Source organism: Pleurodeles waltl, chromosome 3_1, assembly GCF_031143425.1.
Source record: "Pleurodeles waltl isolate 20211129_DDA chromosome 3_1, aPleWal1.hap1.20221129, whole genome shotgun sequence".
In the NCBI taxonomy this organism is placed as follows: Eukaryota; Metazoa; Chordata; class Amphibia; order Caudata; family Salamandridae; genus Pleurodeles; species Pleurodeles waltl.
In genome coordinates this window covers 1,278,610,121-1,278,624,998 of record NC_090440.1, presented here as the reverse complement: position 1 = coordinate 1,278,624,998, position 14,878 = coordinate 1,278,610,121, and positions in this window count along the sequence as shown.

The following is a 14,878-nucleotide window of genomic DNA, read 5'->3' as shown; positions in this document are numbered from 1 at the left end:
ATGAAATGCCCCAAAACACAACGTGGACACATCCATTTTTTTTACAGAAAACAGAGCTGTTTTTTGCAAAGTGCCCACCTGTAGATTTTGGCCTCTAGCTCAGCCGGCACCTAGGGAAACCTACCAAACCTGTGCATTTTTTAAAACGAGAGACCTAGGGAAATCCAAGATGGGGTGACTTGTGGGGCTCTGACCAGGTTCTGTTACCCAGAATCATTTGCAAACCTCAAAATGTGGCTAAAAAAACACGTTTTCCTCACATTTCGGTGACAGAAAGTTCTGGAATCTGAGAGGAGCCACAAATTTCCTTCGACCCGGCGTTCCCCCAAGTCTCCCGATAAAAATGATTCCTCATTTGTGTGGGTAGGCCTAGCGTCCACAACAGGAAATGCCCCAAATCACAACGTGGACACATCCTATTTTTTTTTACAGAAAACAGAGCTGTTTTTTGCAAAGTGCCTACCTGTAGATTTTGGCCTCTAGCTCAGCCGGCACCTAGGGAAACCTACCAAACCTGTGAATTTTTTAAAACTAGAGACCTAGGGGAATCCAAGATGGGGTGACTTGTGGGGCTCTGACCAGGTTCTGTTGCCCAGAATCCTTTGCAAACCTCAAAATGTGGCTAAAAAAACACGTTTTCCTCACATTTCGGTGACAAAAAGTTCTGGAATCTGAGAGGAGCCAGAAATTTCCTTCCACCCAGCATTCCCCCAAGTCTCCCGATGAAAATTATACCTCACTTGTGTTGGTAGGCCTAGCGCCCGCGACAGGAAATGCCCCAAAACACAACGTGGACATATCCCATTTTTTGACAGAAAACAGAGCTGTTTTTTGCAAAGTGCCTACCTGTAGATTTTGGCCTCTAGCTCAGCCGGCACCTAGGGAAACCTACCAAACCTGTGCAGTTTTGAAAACTAGAGACCTAGGGGAATCCAAGATGGGGTGACTAGTGGGGCTCTGACCAGGTTCTGTTACCCAGAATCCTTTGCAAACCTCAAAATGTGGCTAAAAAAACACGTTTTCCTCACATTTCGGTGACAGAAAGTTCTGGAATCTGAGAGGAGCCACAAATTTCCTTCGACCCAGCGTTCCCCCAAGTCTCCCGATAAAAATGATTCCTCACTTGTGTGGGTAGGCCTAGCACCCGCAACGGGAAATGCCCCAAAACACGACGTGGACACATCCCATTTTTTGACAGAAAACAGAGCTGTTTTTTGCAAAGTGCCTACCTGTAGATTTTGGCCTCTAGCTCAGGTGGCACCTAGGGAAACCTACAAAACCTGTGCATTTTTGAAAACTAGAGACCTAGGGGAAACAAGATGGGGTGACTTGTGGTGCTCTGACCAGGTTCTGTTGCCCAGAATCCTTTGCAAACCTCAAAATGTGGCAAAAAAAACACGTTTTCCTCACATTTCGGTGACAGAAAGTTCTGGAATCTGAGAGGAGCCAGAAATTTCCTTCCACCCAGCATTCCCCCAAGTCTCCGATGAAAATTATACCTCACTTGTGTTGGTAGGCCTAGCGCCCGCGACAGGAAAAGCCCCAAAACACAACGTGGACATATCCCATTCTTTGACAGAAAACAGAGCTGTTTTTTGCAAAGTGCCTACCTGTAGATTTTGGCCTCTAGCTCAAACCTACCAAACCTGTGCAGTTTTGAAAACTAGAGACCTAGGGGAATCCAAGATGGGGTGACTTGTGGGGCTCTGACCAGGTTCTGTTACCCAGAATCCTTTGCAAACCTCAAACACTTGGCTAAATAAACAAGTTTTCCTCACATTTCGGTGACAGAAAGTTCTGGAATCTGAGAGGAGCCACAAATTTCCTTCCACCCAGCATTCCCCCAAGTCTCCCGTTGAAAATTATACCTCACTTGTGTGGGTAGGCCTAGCGCCCGCAACATGAAATGCCCCAAAACACAACGTGGACACACCCATTTTTTTTACAGAAAACAGAGCTGTTTTTTGCAAAGTGCCCACCTGTAGATTTTGGCCTCTAGCTCAGCCGGCACCTAGGGAAACCTACCAAACCTGTGCATTTTTTAAAACGAGAGACCTAGGGAAATCCAAGATGGGGTGACTTGTGGGGCTCTGACCAGGTTCTGTTACCCAGAATCCTTTGCAAACCTCAAAATGTGGCTAAAAAAACACGTTTTCCTCACATTTCGGTGACAGAAAGTTCTGGAATCTGAGAGGAGCCACAAATTTCCTTCGACCCGGCGTTCCCCCAAGTCTCCCGATAAAAATGATTCCTCATTTGTGTGGGTAGGCCTAGCGTCCACAACAGGAAATGCCCCAAATCACAACGTGGACACATCCCATTTTTTTTTACAGAAAACAGAGCTGTTTTTTGCAAAGTGCCTACCTGTAGATTTTGGCCTCTAGCTCAGCCGGCACCTAGGGAAACCTACCAAACCTGTGAATTTTTGAAAACTAGAGACCTAGGGGAATCCAAGATGGGGTGACTTGTGGGGCTCTGACCAGGTTCTGTTGCCCAGAATCCTTTGCAAACCTCAAAATGTGGCTAAAAAAACACGTTTTCCTCACATTTCGGTGACAGAAAGTTCTGGAATCTGAGAGGAGCCAGAAATTTCCTTCCATCCAGCATTCCCCCAAGTCTCCGATGAAAATGATACCTCACCTGTGTTGGTAGGCCTAGCGCCCGCGACAGGAAATGCCCCAAAACACAACGTGGACATATCCAATTTTTTGACAGAAAACAGAGCTGTTTTTTGCAAAGTGCCTACCTGTAGATTTTGGCCTCTAGCTCAAACCTACCAAACCTGTGCAGTTTTGAAATCTAGAGACCTAGGGGAATCCAAGATGGGGTGACTTGTGGGGCTCTGACCAGGTTCTGTTACCCAGAATCCTTTGCAAACCTCAAAATGTGGCTAAAAAAACACGTTTTCCTCTCATTTCGGTGACAGAAAGTTCTGGAATCTGAGAGGAGCCACAAGTTTCCTTGCACCCAGTGTTCCCCCAAGTCTCCTGATAAAAATGATACCTCACTTGTGTGGGTAGGCCTAGCGCCCGCAACAGGAAATGCCCCAAAACACAACGTGGACAAATCCATTTTTTTTACAGAAAACAGAGCTGTTTTTTGCAAAGTGCCCACCTGTAGATTTTGGCCTCTAGCTCAGCCGGCACCTAGGGAAACCTACCAAACCTGTGCATTTTTGAAAACAAGAGACCTAGGGAAATCCAAGATGGGGTGACTTGTGGGGCTCTGACCAGGTTCTGTTACCCAGAATCCTTTGCAAACCTCAAAATGTGGCTAAAAAAACACGTTTTCCTCACATTTCGGTGACAGAAAGTTCTGGAATCTGAGAAGAGCCACAAATTTCCTTCGACCCAGCGTTCCCCCAAGTCTCCCGATAAAAATGATTCCTCATTTGTGTGGGTAGGCCTAGCGTGCACAACAGGAAATGCCCCAAAACACAACGTGGACACATCCCATTTTTTGACAGAAAACAGAGCTGTTTTTTGCAAAGTGCCTACCTGTAGATTTTGGCCTCTAGCTCAGCCGGCACCTAGGGAAACCTACCAAACCTGTGCATTTTTGAAAACTAGAGACCTAGGGGAATCCAAGATGGGGTGACTTGTGGGGCTCTGACCAGGTTCTGTTACCCAGAATCCATTTCAAACCTCAAAATGTGGCTAAAAAAACACGTTTTCCTCACATTTCGGTGACAAAAAGTTCTGGAATCTGAGAGGAGCCAGAAATTTCCTTCCACCCAGCATTCCCCCAAGTCTCCCGATGAAAATTATACCTCACTTGTGTTGGTAGGCCTAGCGCCCGCGACAGGAAATGCCCCAAAACACAACGTGGACATATCCCATTTTTTGACAGAAAACAGAGCTGTTTTTTGCAAAGTGCCTACCTGTAGATTTTGGCCTCTAGCTCAGCCGGCACCTAGGGAAACCTACCAAACCTGTGCAGTTTTGAAAACTAGAGACCTAGGGGAATCCAAGATGGGGTGACTAGTGGGGCTCTGACCAGGTTCTGTTACCCAGAATCCTTTGCAAACCTCAAAATGTGGCTAAAAAAACACGTTTTCCTCACATTTCGGTGACAGAAAGTTCTGGAATCTGAGAGGAGCCACAAATTTCCTTCGACCCAGCGTTCCCCCAAGTCTCCCGATAAAAATGATTCCTCACTTGTGTGGGTAGGCCTAGCACCCGCAACGGGAAATGCCCCAAAACACGACGTGGACACATCCCATTTTTTGACAGAAAACAGAGCTGTTTTTTGCAAAGTGCCTACCTGTAGATTTTGGCCTCTAGCTCAGGTGGCACCTAGGGAAACCTACAAAACCTGTGCATTTTTGAAAACTAGAGACCTAGGGGAAACAAGATGGGGTGACTTGTGGGGCTCTGACCAGGTTCTGTTGCCCAGAATCCTTTGCAAACCTCAAAATGTGGCTAAAAAAACACGTTTTCTTCACATTTCGGTGACAGAAAGTTCTGGAATCTGAGAGGAGCCAGAAATTTCCTTCCACCCAGCATTCCCCCAAGTCTCCGATGAAAATGATACCTCACTTGTGTTGGTAGGCCTAGCGCCCGCGACAGGAAAAGCCCCAAAACACAACGTGGACATATCCCATTTTTTGACAGAAAACAGAGCTGTTTTTTGCAAAGTGCCTACCTGTAGATTTTGGCCTCTAGCTCAAACCTACCAAACCTGTGCAGTTTTGAAAACTAGAGACCTAGGGGAATCCAAGATGGGGTGACTTGTGGGGCTCTGACCAGGTTCTGTTACCCAGAATCCTTTGCAAACCTCAAAATGTGGCTAAAAAAACACGTTTTCCTCACATTTCGGTGACAGAAAGTTCTGGAATCTGAGAGGAGCCACAAATTTCCTTCGACCCAGCGTTCCCCCAAGTCTCCCGATAAAAATGATTCCTCATTTGTGTGGGTAGGCCTAGCGTGCACAACAGGAAATGCCCCAAAACACAACGTGGACACATCCCATTTTTTGACAGAAAACAGAGCTGTTTTTTGCAAAGTGCCTACCTGTAGATTTTGGCCTCTAGCTCAGCCGGCACCTGGGGAAACCTACCAAACCTGTGCATTTTTGAAAACTAGAGACCTAGGGGAGTCCAAGATGGGGTGACTTGTGGGGCTCTGACCAGGTTCTGTTACCCAGAATCCATTTCAAACCTCAAAATGTGGCTAAAAAAACACGTTTTCCTCACATTTCGGTGACAAAAAGTTCTGGAATCTGAGAGGAGCCCGAAATTTCCTTCCACCCAGCATTCCCCCAAGTCTCCCGATGAAAATTATACCTCACTTGTGTTGGTAGGCCTAGCGCCCGCGACAGGAAATGCCCCAAAACACAACGTGGACATATCCCATTTTTTGACAGAAAACAGAGCTGTTTTTTGCAAAGTGCCTACCTGTAGATTTTGGCCTCTAGCTCAGCCGGCACCTAGGGAAACCTACCAAACCTGTGCAGTTTTGAAAACTAGAGACCTAGGGGAATCCAAGATGGGGTGACTAGTGGGGCTCTGACCAGGTTCTGTTACCCAGAATCCTTTGCAAACCTCAAAATGTGGCTAAAAAAACACATTTTCCTCACATTTCGGTGACAGAAAGTTCTGGAATCTGAGAGGAGCCACAAATTTCCTTCGACCCAGCGTTCCCCCAAGTCTCCCGATAAAAATGATTCCTCACTTGTGTGGGTAGGCCTAGCACCCGCAACGGGAAATGCCCCAAAACACGACGTGGACACATCCCATTTTTTGACAGAAAACAGAGCTGTTTTTTGCAAAGTGCCTACCTGTAGATTTTGGCCTCTAGCTCAGCTGGCACCTAGGGAAACCTACAAAACCTGTGCATTTTTGAAAACTAGAGACCTAGGGGAAACAAGATTGGGTGACTTGTGGGGCTCTGACCAGGTTCTGTTGCCCAGAATCCTTTGCAAACCTCAAAATGTGGCTAAAAAAACACGTTTTCCTCACATTTCGGTCACAGAAAGTTCTGGAATCTGAGAGGAGCCAGAAATTTCCTTCCACCCAGCATTCCCCCAAGTCTCCGATGAAAATGATACCTCACTTGTGTTGGTAGGCCTAGCGCCCGCGACAGGAAAAGCCCCAAAACGCAACGTGGACATATCCCATTCTTTGACAGAAAACAGAGCTGTTTTTTGCAAAGTGCCTACCTGTAGATTTTGGCCTCTAGCTCAAACCTACCAAACCTGTGCAGTTTTGAAAACTAGAGACCTAGGGGAATCCAAGATGGGGTGACTTGTGGGGCTCTGACCAGGTTCTGTTACCCAGAATCCTTTGCAAACCTCAAACACTTGGCTAAATAAACAAGTTTTCCTCACATTTCGGTGACAGAAAGTTCTGGAATCTGAGAGGAGCCACAAATTTCCTTCCACCCAGCATTCCCCCAAGTCTCCCGTTGAAAATTATACCTCACTTGTGTGGGTAGGCCTAGCGCCCGAAACATGAAATGCCCCAAAACACAACGTGGACACATCCATTTTTTTTACAGAAAACAGAGCTGTTTTTTGCAAAGTGCCCACCTGTAGATTTTGGCCTCTAGCTCAGCCGGCACCTAGGGAAACCTACCAAACCTGTGCATTTTTGAAAACGAGAGACCTAGGGAAATCCAAGATGGGGTGACTTGTGGGGCTCTGACCAGGTTCTGTTACCCAGAATCCTTTGCAAACCTCAAAATGTGGCTAAAAAAACACGTTTTCCTCACATTTCGGTGACAGAAAGTTCTGGAATCTGAGAGGAGCCACAAATTTCCTTTGACCCGGCGTTCCCCCAAGTCTCCCGATAAAAATGATTCCTCATTTGTGTGGGTAGGCCTAGCGTCCACAACAGGAAATGCCCCAAATCACAACGTGGACACATCCATTTTTTTTACAGAAAACAGAGCTGTTTTTTGCAAAGTGCCCACCTGTAGATTTTGGCCTCTAGCTCAGCCGGCACCTAGGGAAACCTACCAAACCTGTGAATTTTTTAAAACTAGAGACCTAGGGGAATCCAAGATGGGGTGACTTGTGGGGCTCTGACCAGGTTCTGTTGCCCAGAATCCTTTGCAAACCTCAAAATGTGGCTAAAAAAACACGTTTTCCTCACATTTCGGTGACAGAAAGTTCTGGAATCTGAGAGGAGCCAGAAATTTCCTTCCATCCAGCATTCCCCCAAGTCTCCGATGAAAATGATACCTCACCTGTGTTGGTAGGCCTAGCGCCCGCGACAGGAAATGCCCCAAAACACAACGTGGACATATCCAATTTTTTGACAGAAAACAGAGCTGTTTTTTGCAAAGTGCATACCTGTAGATTTTGGCCTCTAGCTCAAACCTACCAAACCTGTGCAGTTTTGAAAACTAGAGACCTAGGGGAATCCAAGATGGGGTGACTTGTGGGGCTCTGACCAGGTTCTGTTACCCAGAATCCTTTGCAAACCTCAAAATGTGGCTAAAAAAACACGTTTTCCTCTCATTTCGGTGACAGAAAGTTCTGGAATCTGAGAGGAGCCACAAGTTTCCTTGCACCCAGCGTTCCCCCAAGTCTCCTGATAAAAATGATACCTCACTTGTGTGGGTAGGCCTAGCGCCCGCAACAGGAAATGCCCCAAAACACAACGTGGACAAATCCATTTTTTTTACAGAAAACAGAGCTGTTTTTTGCAAAGTGCCCACCTGTAGATTTTGGCCTCTAGCTCAGCCGGCACCTAGGGAAACCTACCAAACCTGTGCATTTTTTAAAACAAGAGACCTAGGGAAATCCAAGATGGGGTGACTTGTGGGGCTCTGACCAGGTTCTGTTACCCAGAATCCTTTGCAAACCTCAAAATGTGGCTAAAAAAACACGTTTTCCTCACATTTCGGTGACAGAAAGTTCTGGAATCTGAGAGGAGCCACAAATTTCCTTCGACCCAGCGTTCCCCCAAGTCTCCCGATAAAAATGATTCCTCATTTGTGTGGGTAGGCCTAGCGTGCACAACAGGAAATGCCCCAAAACACAACGTGGACACATCCCATTTTTTGACAGAAAACAGAGCTGTTTTTTGCAAAGTGCCTACCTGTAGATTTTGGCCTCTAGCTCAGCCGGCACCTAGGGAAACCTACCAAACCTGTGCATTTTTGAAAACTAGAGACCTAGGGGAATCCAAGATGGGGTGACTTGTGGGGCTCTGACCAGGTTCTGTTACCCAGAATCCATTTCAAACCTCAAAATGTGGCTAAAAAAACACGTTTTCCTCACATTTCGGTGACAAAAAGTTCTGGAATCTGAGAGGAGCCAGAAATTTCCTTCCACCCAGCATTCCCCCAAGTCTCCCGATGAAAATTATACCTCACTTGTGTTGGTAGGCCTAGCGCCCGCGACAGGAAATGCCCCAAAACACAACGTGGACATATCCCATTTTTTGACAGAAAACAGAGCTGTTTTTTGCAAAGTGCCTACCTGTAGATTTTGGCCTCTAGCTCAGCCGGCACCTAGGGAAACCTACCAAACCTGTGCAGTTTTGAAAACTAGAGACCTAGGGGAATCCAAGATGGGGTGACTAGTGGGGCTCTGACCAGGTTCTGTTACCCAGAATCCTTTGCAAACCTCAAAATGTGGCTAAAAAAACACGTTTTCCTCACATTTCGGTGACAGAAAGTTCTGGAATCTGAGAGGAGCCACAAATTTCCTTCGACCCAGCGTTCCCCCAAGTCTCCCGATAAAAATGATTCCTCACTTGTGTGGGTAGGCCTAGCACCCGCAACGGGAAATGCCCCAAAACACGACGTGGACACATCCCATTTTTTGACAGAAAACAGAGCTGTTTTTTGCAAAGTGCCTACCTGTAGATTTTGGCCTCTAGCTCAGTTGGCACCTAGGGAAACCTACAAAACCTGTGCATTTTTGAAAACTAGAGACCTAGGGGAAACAAGATGGGGTGACTTGTGGGGCTCTGACCAGGTTCTGTTGCCCAGAATCCTTTGCAAACCTCAAAATGTGGCTTAAAAAACACGTTTTCCTCACATTTCGGTGACAGAAAGTTCTGGAATCTGAGAGGAGCCAGAAATTTCCTTCCACCCAGCATTCCCCCAAGTCTCCGATGAAAATGATACCTCACTTGTGTTGGTAGGCCTAGCGCCCGCGACAGGAAAAGCCCCAAAACACAACGTGGACATATCCCATTTTTTGACAGAAAACAGAGCTGTTTTTTGCAAAGTGCCTACCTGTAGATTTTGGCCTCTAGCTCAAACCTACCAAACCTGTGCAGTTTTGAAAACTAGAGACCTAGGGGAATCCAAGATGGGGTGACTTGTGGGGCTCTGACCAGGTTCTGTTACCCAGAATCCTTTGCAAACCTCAAAATGTGGCTAAAAAACAAGTTTTCCTCACATTTCGGTGACAGAAAGTTCTGGAATCTGAGAGGAGCCACAAATTTCCTTCGACCCAGCGTTCCCCCAAGTCTCCCGATAAAAATGATTCCTCATTTGTGTGGGTAGGCCTAGCGTGCACAACAGGAAATGCCCCAAAACACAACGTGGACACATCCCATTTTTTGACAGAAAACAGAGCTGTTTTTTGCAAAGTGCCTACCTGTAGATTTTGGCCTCTAGCTCAGCCGGCACCTAGGGAAACCTACCAAACCTGTGCATTTTTGAAAACTAGAGACCTAGGGGAATCCAAGATGGGGTGACTTGTGGGGCTCTGACCAGGTTCTGTTACCCAGAATCCATTTCAAACCTCAAAATGTGGCTAAAAAAACACGTTTTCCTCACATTTCGGTGACAAAAAGTTCTGGAATCTGAGAGGAGCCAGAAATTTCCTTCCACCCAGCATTCCCCCAAGTCTCCCGATGAAAATTATACCTCACTTGTGTTGGTAGGCCTAGCGCCCGCGACAGGAAATGCCCCAAAACACAACGTGGACATATCCCATTTTTTGACAGAAAACAGAGCTGTTTTTTGCAAAGTGCCTACCTGTAGATTTTGGCCTCTAGCTCAGCCGGCACCTAGGAAAACCTACCAAACCTGTGCAGTTTTGAAAACTAGAGACCTAGGGGAATCCAAGATGGGGTGACTAGTGGGGCTCTGACCAGGTTCTGTTACCCAGAATCCTTTGCAAACCTCAAAATGTGGCTAAAAAAACACGTTTTCCTAACATTTCGGTGACAGAAAGTTCTGGAATCTGAGAGGAGCCACAAATTTCCTTCGACCCAGCGTTCCCCCAAGTCTCCCGATAAAAATGATTCCTCACTTGTGTGGGTAGGCCTAGCACCCGCAACGGGAAATGCCCCAAAACACGACGTGGACACATCCAATTTTTTGACAGAAAACAGAGCTGTTTTTTGCAAAGTGCCTACCTGTAGATTTTGGCCTCTAGCTCAAACCTACCAAACCTGTGCAGTTTTGAAAACTAGAGACCTAGGGGAATCCAAGATGGGGTGACTTGTGGGGCTCTGACCAGGTTCTGTTACCCAGAATCCTTTGCAAACCTCAAAATGTGGCTAAAAAAACACGTTTTCCTCTCATTTCGGTGACAGAAAGTTCTGGAATCTGAGAGGAGCCATAAGTTTCCTTGCACCCAGCGTTCCCCCAAGTCTCCTGATAAAAATGATACCTCACTTGTGTGGGTAGGCCTAGCGCCCGCAACAGGAAATGCCCCAAAACACAACGTGGACAAATCCATTTTTTTTACAGAAAACAGAGCTGTTTTTTGCAAAGTGCCCACCTGTAGATTTTGGCCTCTAGCTCAGCCGGCACCTAGGGAAACCTACCAAACCTGTGCATTTTTGAAAACAAGAGACCTAGGGAAATCCAAGATGGGGTGACTTGTGGGGCTCTGACCAGGTTCTGTTACCCAGAATCCTTTGCAAACCTCAAAATGTGGCTAAAAAAACAAGTTTTCCTCACATTTCGGTGACAGAAAGTTCTGGAATCTGAGAGGAGCCACAAATTTCCTTCGACCCAGCGTTCCCCCAAGTCTCCCGATAAAAATGATTCCTCATTTGTGTGGGTAGGCCTAGTGTGCACAACAGGAAATGCCCCAAAACACAACGTGGACACATCCCATTTTTTGACAGAAAACAGAGCTGTTTTTTGCAAAGTGCCTACCTGTAGATTTTGGCCTCTAGCTCAGCCGGCACCTAGGGAAACCTACCAAACCTGTGCATTTTTGAAAACTAGAGACCTAGGGGAATCCAAGATGGGGTGACTTGTGGGGCTCTGACCAGGTTCTGTTACCCAGAATCCATTTCAAACCTCAAAATGTGGCTAAAAAAACACGTTTTCCTCACATTTCGGTGACAAAAAGTTCTGGAATCTGAGAGGAGCCAGAAATTTCCTTCCACCCAGCATTCCCCCAAGTCTCCCGATGAAAATTATACCTCACTTGTGTTGGTAGGCCTAGCGCCCGCGACAGGAAATGCCCCAAAACACAACGTGGACATATCCCATTTTTTGACAGAAAACAGAGCTGTTTTTTGCAAAGTGCCTACCTGTAGATTTTGGCCTCTAGCTCAGCCGGCACCTAGGGAAACCTACCAAACCTGTGCAGTTTTGAAAACTAGAGACCTAGGGGAATCCAAGATGGGGTGACTAGTGGGGCTCTGACCAGGTTCTGTTACCCAGAATCCTTTGCAAACCTCAAAATGTGGCTAAAAAAACACGTTTTCCTCACATTTCGGTGACAGAAAGTTCTGGAATCTGAGAGGAGCCACAAATTTCCTTCGACCCAGCGTTCCCCCAAGTCTCCCGATAAAAATGATTCCTCACTTGTGTGGGTAGGCCTAGCACCCGCAACGGGAAATGCCCCAAAACACGACGTGGACACATCCCATTTTTTGACAGAAAACAGAGCTGTTTTTTGCAAAGTGCCTACCTGTAGATTTTGGCCTCTAGCTCAGCTGGCACCTAGGGAAACCTACAAAACCTGTGCATTTTTGAAAACTAGAGACCTAGGGGAAACAAGATGGGGTGACTTGTGGGGCTCTGACCAGGTTCTGTTGCCCAGAATCCTTTGCAAACCTCAAAATGTGGCTAAAAAAACACGTTTTCCTCACATTTCGGTGACAGAAAGTTCTGGAATCTGAGAGGAGCCAGAAATTTCCTTCCACCCAGCATTCCCCCAAGTCTCCGATGAAAATGATACCTCAATTGTGTTGGTAGGCCTAGCGCCCGCGACAGGAAAAGCCCCAAAACACAACGTGGACATATCCCATTTTTTGACAGAAAACAGAGCTGTTTTTTGCAAAGTGCCTACCTGTTGATTTTGGCCTCTAGCTCAAACCTACCAAACCTGTGCAGTTTTGAAAACTAGAGACCTAGGGGAATCCAAGATGGGGTGACTTGTGGGGCTCTGACCAGGTTCTGTTACCCAGAATCCTTTGCAAACCTCAAACACTTGGCTAAATAAACAAGTTTTCCTCACATTTCGGTGACAGAAAGTTCTGGAATCTGAGAGGAGCCACAAATTTCCTTCCACCCAGCATTCCCCCAAGTCTCCCGATGAAAATGATACCTCACTTGTGTGGGTAGGCCTAGCGCCCGCGACAGGAAATGCCCCAAAACACAACGTGGACACATCCCATTTTTTTTACAGAAAACAGAGCTGTTTTTTGCAAAGTGCCTACCTGTAGATTTTGGCCTCTAGCTCAGCTGGCACCTAGGGAAACCTACCAAACCTGTGCAGTTTTGAAAACTAGAGACCTAGGGGAATCCAAGATGGTGTGACTTGTGGGGCTCTGACCAGGTTCTGTTACCCAGAATCCTTTGCAAACCTCAAAAACTTGGCTAAAAAAACACGTTTTCCTCACATTTTGGTGACAGAAAGTTCTGGAATCTGAGAGGAGCCACAAATTTCCTTGCACCCAGCGTTCCCCCAAGTCTCCCGATAAAAATGATTCCTCATTTGTGTGGGTAGGCCTAGCGTCCACAACAGGAAATGCCCCAAATCACAACGTGGACACATCCCATTTTTTTTTACAGAAAACAGAGCTGTTTTTTGCAAAGTGCCTACCTGTAGATTTTGGCCTCTAGCTCAGCCGGCACCTAGGGAAACCTACCAAACCTGTGCATTTTTGAAAACTAGAGACCTAGGGGAATCCAAGATGGGGTGACTTGTGGGGCTCTGACCAGGTTCTGTTACCCAGAATCCATTTCAAACCTCAAAATGTGGCTAAAAAAACACGTTTTCCTCACATTTCGGTGACAAAAAGTTCTGGAATCTGAGAGGAGCCAGAAATTTCCTTCCACCCAGCATTCCCCCAAGTCTCCCGATGAAAATTATACCTCACTTGTGTTGGTAGGCCTAGCGCCCGCGACAGGAAATGCCCCAAAACACAACGTGGACATATCCCATTTTTTGACAGAAAACAGAGCTGTTTTTTGCAAAGTGCCTACCTGTAGATTTTGGCCTCTAGCTCAGCCGGCACCTAGGGAAACCTACCAAACCTGTGCAGTTTTGAAAACTAGAGACCTAGGGGAATCCAAGATGGGGTGACTAGTGGGGCTCTGACCAGGTTCTGTTACCCAGAATCCTTTGCAAACCTCAAAATGTGGCTAAAAAAACACGTTTTCCTCACATTTCGGTGACAGAAAGTTCTGGAATCTGAGAGGAGCCACAAATTTCCTTCGACCCAGCGTTCCCCCAAGTCTCCCGATAAAAATGATTCCTCACTTGTGTGGGTAGGCCTAGCACCCGCAACGGGAAATGCCCCAAAACACGACGTGGACACATCCCATTTTTTGACAGGAAACAGAGCTGTTTTTTGCAAAGTGCCTACCTGTAGATTTTGGCCTCTAGCTCAGCTGGCACCTAGGGAAACCTACAAAACTTGTGCATTTTTGAAAACTAGAGACCTAGGAGAAACAAGATGGGGTGACTTGTGGGGCTCTGACCAGGTTCTGTTGCCCAGAATCCTTTGCAAACCTCAAAATGTGGCTAAAAAAACACTTTTTCCTCACATTTCGGTGACAGAAAGTTCTGGAATCTGAGAGGAGCCAGAAATTTCCTTCCACCCAGCATTCCCCCAAGTCTCCGATGAAAATGATACCTCACTTGTGTTGGTAGGCCTAGCGCCCGCGACAGGAAAAGCCCCAAAACACAACGTGGACATATCCCATTCTTTGACAGAAAACAGAGCTGTTTTTTGCAAAGTGCCTACCTGTAGATTTTGGCCTCTAGCTCAAACCTACCAAACCTGCGCATTTTTGAAAACTAGAGACCTAGGGGAAACAAGATGGGGTGACTTGTGGGGCTCTGACCAGGTTCTGTTGCCCAGAATCCTTTGCAAACCTCAAAATGTGGCTAAAAAAACACGTTTTCCTCACATTTCGGTGACAGAAAGTTCTGGAATCTGAGAGGAGCCAGAAATTTCCTTCCACCCAGCATTCCCCCAAGTCTCCGATGAAAATGATACCTCACTTGTGTTGGTAGGCCTAGCGCCCGCGACAGGAAAAGCCCCAAAACACAACGTGGACATATCCCATTTTTTGACAGAAAACAGAGCTGTTTTTTGCAAAGTGCCTACCTGTTGATTTTGGCCTCTAGCTCAAACCTACCAAACCTGTGCAGTTTTGAAAACTAGAGACCTAGGGGAATCCAAGATGGGGTGACTTGTGGGGCTCTGACCAGGTTCTGTTACCCAGAATCCTTTGCAAACCTCAAACACTTGGCTAAATAAACAAGTTTTCCTCACATTTCGGTGACAGAAAGTTCTGGAATCTGAGAGGAGCCACAAATTTCCTTCCACCCAGAATTCCCCCAAGTCTCCCGTTGAAAATTATACCTCACTTGTGTGGGTAGGCCTAGCGCCCGCAACATGAAATGCCCCAAAACACAACGTGGACACACCCATTTTTTTTACAGAAAACAGAGCTGTTTTTTGCAAAGTGCCCACCTGTAGATTTTGGCCTCT